Source organism: Dipodomys merriami, unplaced genomic scaffold (assembly GCF_024711535.1).
Source record: "Dipodomys merriami isolate MVZ:Mamm:240054 unplaced genomic scaffold, mDipMer1.0.p SCAF_1197, whole genome shotgun sequence".
Taxonomy (NCBI): Eukaryota; Metazoa; Chordata; class Mammalia; order Rodentia; family Heteromyidae; genus Dipodomys; species Dipodomys merriami.
The window spans coordinates 132,626-146,278 of NW_027202490.1; the positions used below are offsets into that span (position 1 = coordinate 132,626).

The window sequence follows — 13,653 nt, forward strand, 5'->3', positions numbered from 1 at the left end:
TGTTAGACAGATAGGGAAAATATATGATAAGGCAACACATGATAAGGCAACTATTAGTGACTTTAAAATGTACCTTCTTATGTGATGAAATTTACTTTATTAGCTAATATTTGGGTTTGAATTATGGGAGGCTGATCTATTTAACACATTTCTGGAAGGCACCTACTGAACAACACATATGTTGGGGGGTAGTATTTCTGCACTTTAATGAATGGTTGAACTTGCTTGGTATTAGTGCTGGGTACGTAAATCAACTGTATTGTAACTTGCTCCCTACACTTGAAAACCTTGTAATGTCACTATCATCTACTTGTCAAGTGTTATTTTGGTGAATATGATTTTTAAAAGTTTATTTGAAAAGGAATATACTTTCAGGAGTTTAAATGTAGGTTACATTGGTTTGAGAATGACATTTTTATACTACAGAACCAAGTTTTACTGAAGTACCAGTGTTTTGAAGCACTAAGGGTCTTCTCAATTAATGTTTTTCTAAATTATATTTGACCTCTAAATCAAGTTTTCCTAGTCTTGGTAGACCAATTATGATCTATCATTCAAGAAACTATTTTTTTGGCTGCACTGAAATCTTTCATTCATCATTAGGAGAAAGGTATTAAAAATAACCTTGTTCATTTGTGATTTTGTTCACTCATATGGGTTGGTCATCTGTAAATTGGAAGTTTGAATTACAGTACTTTCTCTCAGATTTTGTGATCTCATCTTTCATTTTAAGTTGCCTTGCATTTCACAATTGATTACTGCTAGTACTTGTAAGCAATTGGGGCCCTGAAATATTATAGGAAATGAGAAATTGAGATGAGTCTTTATTTTCTGTTGGCATGTTGCATGGGCCTATGTGAGAAGTCATGCCCTTGTTATCTGATGATGCAGATAACTGGGACCTGTTATCCTAGGACACGTGGGTCCTGCAGAAGAATAATAGCTTTTAGACATCATATCAGCAAAATTTGGGTATAATCAGTAGGAATGCTTCAGAAATATGGAGAAAAACACTTTGGGACCAGCAAGTTAAAACAATATACAGAGAATCAGAATAAACTCCCTTAAAGATTAGCAGAAAACAATACTGTTAATTTACATTTGTATTCAGAAGACCACGAACAATTAGAAGATATCACAAGCTAATACTGAAATATTGCATTGATACTTTTTATATTCTAATATATATTCTAATCCTAATTATTTATATTCCAATCTATTTATGGGAATAAATGTCAATATATTTGTCAAATTATCAATTCTAGTAAGATTCACTGTATGAAATTTAAAATCAGCACATATAAATATAAAATATATAAGTACATATAATATAAAAATTGTTTTGCATTGTTGTGTTGTGTTTAGGGAATCAAAGGCAACTCTGTTTTAAAGTATTATTCCATTTTCTCTACCTCAGTTTTTGGTAGAGTTAGACTTAAAGCTTTACCATTTGTAGATATGCAGCCTAAAAGCGAGAGGAAACACTGTGATTAAAACATTACAAATTTAAGGCCTAATATCGAGGAGAAACATATGGACTTCTCCAGGAGCTATTGCAATATTTAGTGATAGAATGTCAGTAGTGTAAGTTCCTGCTTGGTTGGATGATAGACAGGTCAGGACAGTAGGTAATCATGCATATGAACAATTCTTTCACTTTCCTGGCTTTAGCTACTTTTGAAATGATATGTATAATAAACAATTATGTTTTGATAAAATACCTTCCATTCTGAACAATTCTGTCTGAACTGTTCATCTCTCTATGATCCCTTGTAACTAAGATTATTTTTGTTCCAGTAAGACAATCCATGCTGTCAGGGTAAGATATTCTGGTTGGTCTGTTCCTACATGGAAGAAAGGTAAAGGTTCAGTGTCAACGTCTACTCCATTGGGGTCCCTGGGTAAGGGTCACAAAATCACCAGGACACAGGGGATGCAGAGTGCAAACAGCAATTGTCATTGCATGCTGTGCTTTATTGTTAGTGGGTATTTAAAAACTAGCAAGCATACTTTTTGCCAAGATTTGGTCAGAAAACATTTACACAAAAAATTTCCACAGATACATTTTTACTTAACCTATAAGAGAACGTCTAGGTATATTATTATCTAAACTATTTTAGAGCAAGCTCAAACCACTTCTCCAATCTCAGGAAAATGCATGACCAGCTGTTCATCTATGCTTAAGCAAGCAGAAGAGCCACTTCCTCAGCTCCCAGGAGTCTGTGACATGTTTTGAGGTAGGAAGAGGGAACATTTTCCCTCTGTATCCTGGCGTTTCAAGAGCTTTCCTAATCCCAAACACAGTCCTCAGATAATCCCGAGGCTGGAGCCTGCATCATTCTGCCACCTCAACATAGACCCTGAGTCTTCACAGTTCAGGTAGACATTTGTCCCAGCAAGACCTCATTTGGGAAATTTTAAGCTGCAGAAAGTTAGAAGTAGCTCTTAAGCAAGGCTTACTTTGAATCCATTAGCTCCACAAAGCTAACTCAGTTGATAAATAAGTACTTGAAAAGCCACCACCTTTGGACTTAGCTGTAAAGACTTCAAAGTATGATCAAATTTAAAATGAAAATGACAAAATAGTCATTGACAAAAAAATTGTAAATGTGAGCAATCAACCAAACTATATAAGTTTTTTCCACTGTACACAGAAATTTAGAGAAATAACATCAATAGCATTTTTAGGAACAATAAGGGTTCCTTGTTACAAATAGGCAACCATGGATATATGCCTGTATAAAGATTGTATCATTACGTACTTAAATTTTGAGGATACTGCATGCTTCAGCAGCAGGTCTACCCAAACTACAACAATACAGAGATTAACATGGCACTTGCACAAGGATGATATGAAAATTTGTGAAGTATTCCATATTTTTCATTCTTCTGATGCAAGAAATGAAAAACAGTTATTAAAAAGTTGATTACAAAAACACAAGTGTAACAATATATGTAATTCATAGAATTAAAGGTTAGTTTGACATCAGTGTATTAAATTTTCACCTTAGAAAGGCCTTTACATAGCATAACCTTTACAAAACTTGAAATTAGATAATATTGCTATTTTATCCCAAAGAAATAAAATAATATAAGAAACTATGAAAAAAAGGAGTCTTAAAATTCTTCTATATGGAATGCAATCTGAAAGGTCACATTTATTAATGAATCTATACATTATATAACAATGTAGAATTCAAAGTATTATATCTAGGAGAGAATGAAATAAATTATGGACATTACACAAACATAGATATACTTTTTTCAGAAAAGCACCCGGAACATCTTTAGTTTCTATACTATTCATTTCAACAGATAAGTTAAAATTATTTCTGATTTAAAGAATCGCAAACTCTGCAGAGATCATTACAGATATATACAAACAACTCTTGAATACATTTTGATATCAAAATCATGCAATTCACTTGGAAGAATACCATGGAATACATAAATTTTATAGTAAGATATTGCTGTTGCTTTGTATTGTGCAAAAAATTTGTAGGGACACAAAAGATGGACTGGCATTTTTGAAATTTAAGAAACTTAACCAAACCATTACGACTTAGGAGAACAATTTGTACAGCCTTTGACAACTTCAAAAGGTAGTGATACATACTTACCCTTTTGGCAATATCAAATGCAGGTTCTTCAAAGTTGTTTTTCAGACCTGGTTTGATATAATGGTTAAACAGAAGGAGATACAGAGTATCTTTGCTATTTCTATTTCCAGCAGCAAGATGCAAGGAGGTCAATAGGCCTTTAGTTTGGGGATTGGTATCTGCATCATGATGAAGTAATAAAGAAGCCATTCTGGTATTATTCCACATATAAGTACTGTGCAGGGGTGTCCAGCCATTCAGAGTTATTGCATGAATATCTGCCTTGAGCTACCAACTCATGGACAATGTCTAAGTGTCCACTCTAGGCTTCCCGATGAAGAGGGGTATACTCATCCTCATCCCTAGTATTCATCTGGGTGGCCTTTTTGGAAAGTAGTGTTCACACCACAGTAAGCCAATAAATTTCGGCATCCCAAAGAAGAAATTTGCTTGGATCCTACTCCATTGTTTTCTTGCAATTGATACAATTCCTCATTTTTTCATCTTGTTCCTTGTCTTCATCAGAATTGCCTAACCAGAGATTTTGAGTACCAGTGGGAATGAGGTGTCCATATATTTCCCCAATAGTTCACATTGGTTGAACTGGTCAGAAAAAAACTGGTGAATTTTCTGCATGTGCTTTTTCACCATGATTTATTTTCTCTTTTTCCATTTTTACTATGCTAAATTATTCTAACTGGAGAGTAGTGAATTATATTGAGCAGAGGAAAGATTTTCCTCAGTATTCAAAGGTACAGACTGATAATCAGGACCAGTGGTGTCTTCCTGTGCAGCTTATTCTAGGAATGAGAAAATAGGAAACAATGCCTTCTAAGTAAATGATTTGGGAAATACCATGTTATAGTGTAAGAGAACTCACTATTCAACATATGGGATTTAAGAGCTTTCTAGTAGCTTTCTAATGTTGATATCAAACATTAGAAAAAATGTATAATGCAGTAGTAAAATAGAAGTCCTTTGTATGACTACCTAAATTCTTTTTTTTTTTTAAGACACTTGTTTTCATCTAAAAATAGGCCTATCTATTGTCTTCAGGTAATTTTGATGATTGAAGATGCTTAATGAGAAGTCAAAATGTATTACTAGTCCTTTGCTATCAATTAAATTTCTCTTTTTCTTCTTGGAGAATATAATGATCAAAGCAATACTTCAGAATCAGCAAGCAATAATTCAGAATCATGCTTCAAGTGCAAGTGAATCACCATTAAGTAATCCTCGATTCCATTTTCCACACAGTTTTGTTACAGATACAATCTGCCTGCCTTCTCTAGCTGCTTTCCTAGCCTGGATCTATTCCTTCATTTTACAGGAAAAGTGTGATTAAACTGATTTCAGTCAGATCTGTTAGTAGAATTATCAAATATTGAGATTCTTTTTTTTTAAATTAGTTGTGGGGCCTGACCTGTAGACCTGGGCACTGTCCTTGAGCTCTTCAAATCAAGGCAAGCACTCTACCACTTGAGCCACAGCATAATTTCTGGATTTTTCTGTTCATGTGGTGCTGTTTTGGGAAATGGCAGAACAGTAAGTGAAATGATGCAACCAAAAATATAAAAGCAAAATAAATCAGGATAATTATGGAGCAATCATATTGTCTATGAGAACCATAAAACAGAGAGAGGAAAAGAGATACAGATGTGCAATGACCTAGCTAGCCACAAAATCCATGCTTCTACTCAATTTACAGAGCAAACAAGTTTTTTTTTATTTTTAAAAAAAGATGGAAATAGAATTTATGTATTTACTTGAAATTAGTAAATACATTGTTAGTTGCCAACATAAAGAGACATAACTTTGACCAAATTACAGATAAAATTTTTTTTTTTCTTTTGGTCGGTCGTGGGGCTTGAACTCTGGGCTTGGGCGCTGTCCCTCAGCTCTTCAGCTCAAGGCGAGTGCTCTACCACTTGAGCTACAGCGCCACTTCCTGTTTCCTGGTGGTTTATTGGAGATAGGAGTCTCACGGTCCCTCCTGCCCGGGCTGACTTTGAACTGAGATCCTCAGATCTCAGCCTCCTGAGTAGCTAGGATTACAGGCTTGAGCCACCAGCCCCCGGCCAGATAAGAACCTTAATCCTTGGGCTGGGAAGGTGGCTCAGTGTAGAGTGCTTGCCTTGCAGCTTACTACAGTGGAGACACTACTTTCCAAAAAGGCCACTCATATGAATACTAGGTATGAGGATAAGTATAATCCTCTTCATCGGTAAGCCTAGAGTGGACACTTAGACATTGTCCATGAGTTGGTATCTCAAGGTAATATTTATCCAATAAATGTGAATGGCTGGACACACCTGCACAGTGCTTATATGTGGAACATATTGCAACAGCACACACACACACACACACACACACACACACACACACACACACACACACACACACACACAAACACACAAATCATCAGATTTCTTCTTAAGTATTTTTTGTGTATGGTCTTAAGAAGAAATTTACATTACTAACCTGAATTTCTGACAGAACAATATAATCACTGTACATCTTGCTTCTATATTCTCAATATTAAATTGCTATCTAAGTATGTGCAATAGATAAGTATAAGAAAAAGTAGGAGCCACACTGGTGGCCAATGTCTTTATTCCTAGCTAATCAGAAAGACAAAATCTGATGATTGTGGTTTGAAACCAGACAAAAAAAATAGTCCATTAGATTCTGGTTTGAAAGTAACCAGCAAAAGCTAGAAATGGAGCTGTCTTACAAGCAGTAAAATGCTAGCCTTGAGAAAACTAAAACAAAATAAATAACAAATTCTGAGACAGAGCCAGGCCTTGAGTTCAAGCTCTAGTATTAGCACCAAACTAATGAATGAATGAATGAACTAAAAATAAATTAAATGTTCACATGTGGAGAGACAGGGAAAATGTAACCACCGTGGTGAGTGGATTATGTATTATTTTGTAAAAAGGCAAATTATCATTTTTCCTAATCACTAATATTCTTTTGGACATACATTGTTTTTTTAATTGTGAAAATACTGTACAGAGGAGTTACAATTACATGGGCAAGATAGTGAGTACATTTCTTATCAAGCATTCTAGCCTCCTCCATTGTTTCCCCTTCCTATCCCTTTCCATCCTCCCCACCCAATCCTCCCCGCCTTCCCTTCTCCCCTCTCCTCCCACCCCATGCAAAAGGGTTGAAAAGTTCGTTTTCGACATAACGACTTGTACATTTCACTGTTGCAATGGGTCTACCTGTATGGACATAATTTGTATCAGTAATACATGAGTGTCTTCGAGTAGTTCGAATGCTATTAGAACTTAAGTCTACTTAGAATTAACATATACATCTATGACAGTTAGTGAGGACAAATAGGCCTGTATTATATTCAGATATTCTGAGCTTTCTACTGGTGCATTTTGTTTTCCTTTCTCATAGGATACCTAGTGAAATATCATAATAATTTGGGACTCATATCCCTTAGGTTCTTTTCTTTTCTTTTCTTTCTTTATTTTTTTTATTTTTTTTTGTGAACATACTGTACAGAGGGCTTACAATTACATGGACAAGATAATGAGTACATTTCTTATCAAGCATTGCAGATTCCTCCTTTCTTTGCCCTTCACATCCCTTCCCAACCACCCCCCGCCCCCCCCCACAATCCTCCGCCCCTCCTCCTCCCTTCCCCCCCCCCTGCACCAAAGTTGTAAAGTTCATTTTCGACATGACAACATGTACTTCTCATTGTTGCAACGGGTCCAACTGTATCCTTAAATGACTTGTTTTCCCCCCTGTCCTCAACAACTTGTACCAACATCAAATATAGTGAAAGCAGGGGTTATACTGTGGGGGAGGGACATACAAAGCAGCAAAGAAATAATCTTATAAATGCGTTGGAAACAAATGCATGAAAGAAAAAAAAACATTAAAATACATATCTAAGGGTTCATTTTCCTAACATCACATTATCTGACCTTTTCGGCTTGACTCATACATATACTAGATATCGTTAATAAGGGAAACCATGGGACCTATGTTTCTTTGGGCTTGGCTTACTTCACTTAATATAAAATTTTCCAAGTCTTTCCATTTCCTAACAAATGGGGCAATGTCATTTTTTCTGATGGAGGCATAGAATTCCATTGTGTATATATACCACATTTTCTTGATCCATTCATCTACTGAGGGGCATCTGGGTTGGATCCATATCTTAGCTATGGTAAATAATGCTGCAATAAACATGGTTGTGCTGGTAGCTTTAGTATGGTCTTCTTTGTAAACATTTGGGTAAAAACCCAAAAGTGGGATTGCTGGGTCATAGGGGAGCTCCATATGCAGTCTTTTGAAGAACCTCCATACTGCTTTCCAAAGTGGTTGAACAAGTTCACACTCACACCAACAATTCAGTAAGGTTCCCTTCTGTCCATATCCCTTCCAGCATCTGTTGTTGTTAGAGTTCTTGATTTTTGCCATCTAACTGGGGTGAGATGGTATCTCAATGTTGTTTTCATTTGCATTTCTTTTATGTCTAGGGAGATTGAGCATTTCTTCATGTGTCTATTGGCCATCCTTCTTTGTTCTTCAGAGAAGTTTCTCTTTATGTCTTTAGCCCACTTATTTATTGGACAGTTGTTTCTTTGAGGATTTGTTGTTGGGTGATTACATTCTTTAAGTTCCAAGTATATTTTAGATATGAGACCCTTGTCCATTGTATGGCTATTGAAAATCTTCTCCCAATCTGTGGGCTTTCTATTGATCTTGCTTGCTATGTCCTTTGCCATGCAGAAGCTCTGAAACTTCATGCAATCCCATTTGTCCAACCTTTCTGTGATTTGTTGTGTTTCTGGGTCTCTATAAAGAAAATATCGGCCTGAGCAAGGAGACCTAAGGATTCTCCTACTCCATCCTGTAATGTTTTCAGATTGTCTGGTTTGACACCGAGGTCTTTGATCCATTTGGAATTGATTCTTGTGCCAGGTGATATATAAGGATCTAGCTTTAGTTTTCTATAAGTAGTTAACCAATTTTTCCAGCACCATTTACTGAAGAGGCTGTCTTTCTTCCATTCTATTATTTTAGCTCCCTTATCAAAGATTAGTTGGCTCTAGGTCTGTAGGTTCATTTCTGGGTTTTCAATTCTATTTCATTGATACTGAGGTCTGTTCTTATGCCTGTACCAAGCTGTTTTGTTTACTATGGCTTTATAGTAGAGTTTGAAATTTGGTATTGATATTCCTCCAGTAGTGTTCTTTCCGTTGAGGATCGTTTTTGCCATTGGGGGTCTTTTTTTGTTCCATATGAAATTTTAGAATGCCTCTTCTATTTCCTTGAAGAATGAAGTTGGAATTTTGATAGGTATTGCGTTGAATTTGTAGATAGCCTTGGGAAGTATTGCCATTTTCATGATGTTAATCTTTCCAATCCAGGTGCATGAAATGTTTTGCCATTTTCTAAGGTCTGTTTTTATTTCCTTTTTCAAGATTTTAAAGTCTTCATCGTAAATGTCCTTCACTCCTTTGTCTAAATTAATTCCTAGGTATTTTATTTTTTGTGGCGTTATTACAAATGGAGTTACTTTCATAATTTCAGCCACACATTTCTCATTGTTGGCATACAGAAAAGCCATTGATTTAGGGGGCTTAATTTTATTCCAGGCTACTTTGCCAAAGTTTTGAATCAGCTTGAGTAATTTGGGAGTGCAGTCGATGGGATTCTTTAAATACAAGATCATGTCATCTGCAAAGAAGTAGAGTTTTATTTCTTCTTTCCCTATTTGGATCCCCTTTATGTTTGGATCTTGTCTTATTGCTGTAGCTAGGCATTCTAATACTAGATTGAAGAAACGTGGAGAGAGTGGACATCCTTGTCTTGTTCCAGAGTTAAGAGGAAATGACTTTAGTTTTTCACCATTAAGTATAATGCTGGCGGTAGGTTTGTCATATACAGCCTTTATTGTATTGAGGAATGTTCCATGGATTCCTAATTTTTCCAAAACCTTCATCATAAACTGGTGTTGGATCTTGTTGAAGGCTTTTTCTGCATCTATTGAGATAATCATGTGGTTCCTATCCTTGCTCCTGTTGATATGATGAATTATATTAATTGATTTGCATATATTGAACCAGCTTTGCATTCCTGAAATGAATCCTGTATGATATGGGTGTAGGATTTTTTGGATGAATTGTTGAAGTGGATTGGCCAAAATTGTGTTGAGAAGTTTTGCATCAATGTTCATCAAAGAAATGGGTCTATAGTTTTCTTTTTAATGAGTCCCTGCCTGGTTTTGGGATGAGGATTATGATGGCTGCATAGAATGTGTTCGGTAGTGAACTTTCTCTTTCAATTTCATTGAAGAGTTGGAGGAGTATTGGTGTGAGCTCTGCTTTGAAGGCCTTGGAGAATTCCGCTGTAAAACCATCTGGTCCTGGACTTTTCTTACCTGGGAGGTCTCTTATTGCTGTTTCTATTTCAATGCTTGATATGGGTCTGTTAAGATGGTTTAATTCATCTTAGTTTAGTTTTGGCATGTCAATATTCGCTAGGAAAAGGTCCATTTCTGTCAAGTTCTCAAACTTCTTAGTGTAACGTTTTGAGAAATATACCCTTATAATGTTCTGAATCTTGGTTGTTTCCGTGGTGATGTTTCCATTCTCATTTCTGAGTTTCTTTATTTGGTTGTGTTCTCTTCTTTTTCTGATAAGATTTGCTAAGGGTCTGTCAATTTTGTTAAGTTTTTCGAAGAACCAACTCTTTGTTTTGTTGATTCTTTCTATAATTTTTTTTGGATTCTAATTTATTTAATTCTGATTAAATTTGAATTATTTCTTTCCGTCTACTGGATTGGGGTTTATCTTGCTGCTCTTTTCAAGGAGGTTTAGATATGTCATTATATTGTTGGTTTCAGATCTCCCCAATTTGTTGATGTAGGAGTTAAGAGGTATAAACTTGCCTCTGAGTACTGCCTTTGCTGTGTCCCAAAGGAGCTGGTAATTTGTGTTCTCAGTTTTTTTGAATAGCATGAACATTTGAATTTCCTTTCTAATATCTTCCATGACCCACTGGTGATTCAGCAGTGTGTTCTTCATCCTTCATGTGTTACCGGCCTTTCTTTGGTGGCTTTTGGTGTTGAGTTCTAGTTTTATTCCCTTGTGGTCAGAGAGAATGCAAGGTATAGCTTCAAAGTTTTTGAATTTGGACAAGTTTGCTTTGTGGCCTAAAATGTGGTCTATTTTAGAAAATGTTCCTTGTGCTGCTGAGAAAAACGTGTATTTTGATGCTGCTGGGTGAAATATTCTGTAGATGTCCGTTAAATGTTGTTGATCTCTGCAGCTGTTTAGATCTGTGGTTTCTCTGTTTAGTTTTTGCCGAGTTGATCTATCTAGTGGGGAGAGTGGTGTTTTAAAATCCCCAGCTATTAATGTCTTTGGATCTATGTGGGATTTGAGGGAAAGTAGTGTTTGTTGGATAAATTTGGGTGCTACATGATTTGTTGAACAGATATTTAAAATTGTAATATCCTCCTGCAGGAGAGAACCCTTAATTAGTATGTAGCGAACTTCTTTATCTCTTGTCACAAATTTTAATTTGAAGTCTATTTTATCTGATATTAGGATTACAACTCCTGTCTTTTTATGGGGGCCATTTGCTTGGTAGATTTTGTTCCAGACTTTAACATTGAAAATGTGTTTGTTTTTATGGGCAAGATGTGACTCCTGAAGGAAGCAGATAGAGGGAACTTTTTTTTTTTAATCCACCTAGGCAGTCTATGTCGCTTAATTGGAGAGTTAAGTCCGTTAATGTTGATAAAAAGGACTGAGAGGTATTTGGGACTTCCTGCCATGTTATCCACCTTCTCGGGGACTGCGAAAACTGGGTTCTTTCTATGGTTCTTGGATTCTCAGTTTGGGTGCAGTTTCTTGGCCTTTATTGTGGTCTTGTTGGTTTTCTATGTGTACGACATCTTTAAGAATCTTTTGCAGGGCTAGTTTGGTGGAGATATATTGTTTCAATTTTTCTTTCCTATGGAAGGTTTTTATTTGGCCTTCAGTTATGAAGGAGAGTTTAGCTGGGCACAGTATTCTTGGCTGATAGTTGGGTTTTTTTAGGGCATGGGATACATCATTCCAGGCTCTTCTTGCTTTGATTGTCTCTGCTGAGAAATCTGAGGTGATTCTATTTGGTTTTCCTTTATAGGTGATTAATCTTTTCTCCTTCACAGCTTTAAGGATCTTTTCTATGTCTGAGTTGATCCTGTGTGGATTATAATGTGATGGTGGGATGTCCTATTCTTTTCTGGTCTATTTGGAATTCTAAAAGCTTCTAGTATCTGAATAGGCCTGTCTTTTTGCATGTTTGGGAAGTTCTCTGTTAGGATCCTGTTAAACAAATTTCCTTGACCATTAACTTCCGTTTCTACGTGCTCCTCTACACCCATTATCCTTAGCCTTATCACTAATATTTTATTTGAACTTTATTGTATAATAAACCCTGAATTTCCCTTGTATGTAAATGTGTGTGTACATGTGTGCAAATATGTGTGTATGTGTGTGTGTGTGTGTGTGTGTGTGTGTGTGTGTGTGTGTGTGAGGTTGCAATGTTGCTTGCCAATGAGAACAGAGAGAGGCTGAAAAGAACTGCTTTGCAATGTTGTTATTTATCAGTGTTCCGTACTGTCATTTCAGTGAAACCACCCTTCTGTACATTTTATTCCTCAAATAATAACATCATCATTATTAAAGCATTTACAACATTAAGTTAGATAAAAGAGATCACTTTCAAGCTCTTTGTATATGTTAGGCAAGAAGATACACATATATTTAAGTAGTAAGTTATTGCTGTAAGATGACTGTCAGTAAAAAATATGTATTTGATCTCTTAAATTGGCTATACTTTTAAGATATACTCATGGAGTGAGTTTGACTGACTTGACCAAACAGGTATTACACTCTGGTTATTCCTGTGAAATTCAAGGTGCATAAACTCTTTCCGGATTTCGGTTGAAAATAACTTTATAAGATAGTATCTATTCACACTAAGAATAAATCTCGTATTTTTTAGGTTTGAATATCCGATCATATTGACTGAAAAACAGCATTGTGGATATGTTTGTTATATATACATTGCAAAAACAAATAAACAAAAAAAGCATGTGTCACCTCCAGATTGTGGATGCATTTTAAGTTGTATTTTACATACAAAGGTTTCTTCATTAATAGTTCTTTTGTGGGAGTAACTATCACAAATTTAACAAATAAGACGTTTTTAAGATCTTTTCCAATATAAATAACATCCAAGAGTGACTCTTGCAATTTCTGAAAACCCTTTGAATACTTTAGTGTTATTTCAGTTCATTGACTATACAGCTAAAGACATTTCTGAAATAAACATTGTTAAAATCAGAAAATGTAAGTAGGTATATAGGCTTTTTATGCATAATTTTATCAAAAGACAGTTTTTAGGAAACTAAAATATATAGAATAAAAGAATGGAAGTGAATTGCGTGAGCTAATTTTTAGTATAACTTTGTTTCCTATTAGCACAGTCCTTTGAATGTACATGATGAATTTAAATTATGCCCTTTGTGAAACTATGCTTCAGTTATTTTTAGAATGTTTGTAGTTATAATAGTGGATTTGTAGTATAAATAAATGTCTTTGGAAATTATTAGGATTAATCTTGTGTTTTGTTTCCTACTCCCAAGAAAAAGAGTTATTTTCAAGTCTTAACAGTTTACAATTGAATCTTCAGTATCATAAGAAATTTTGAACAAATATAGTAGTATTGATGTCTTTTTTTTAGGGGGGGGAGTCTGGTAGTGGGGCCTGAACTCTGGGCCTGGGCGCTGTCCTTCAGCTCTTCAGCTCAAGGATAGCGTTCTTCCACTTGAGCCACAGCGCCATTTGCGGCTTTTTTCTGTTTTTTTTTAATGTGGTGCTGAGGAATCAAATCCAGGGCTTCACACATGCAAGGCAAGCACTCTATCCCTGAGCCACCTTCCCAGCCCTTTATGTCTTTTTAAACCAATTGTATCCACAAGTTGGAGAGGCTTTAATTCATTAATAATAGGTCAGACTGCATT

At 35.6% G+C, this 13,653-nt stretch overlaps 1 pseudogene; it reads left to right on the forward strand.

Annotated features, from left to right (window-relative positions):
* Nucleotides 1-2,782: 2,782 nt before the first annotated feature.
* On the forward strand, nt 2,783-2,882 carry LOC138822960 (U6 spliceosomal RNA; annotated as a pseudogene).
* Nucleotides 2,883-13,653: the final 10,771 nt, after the last annotated feature.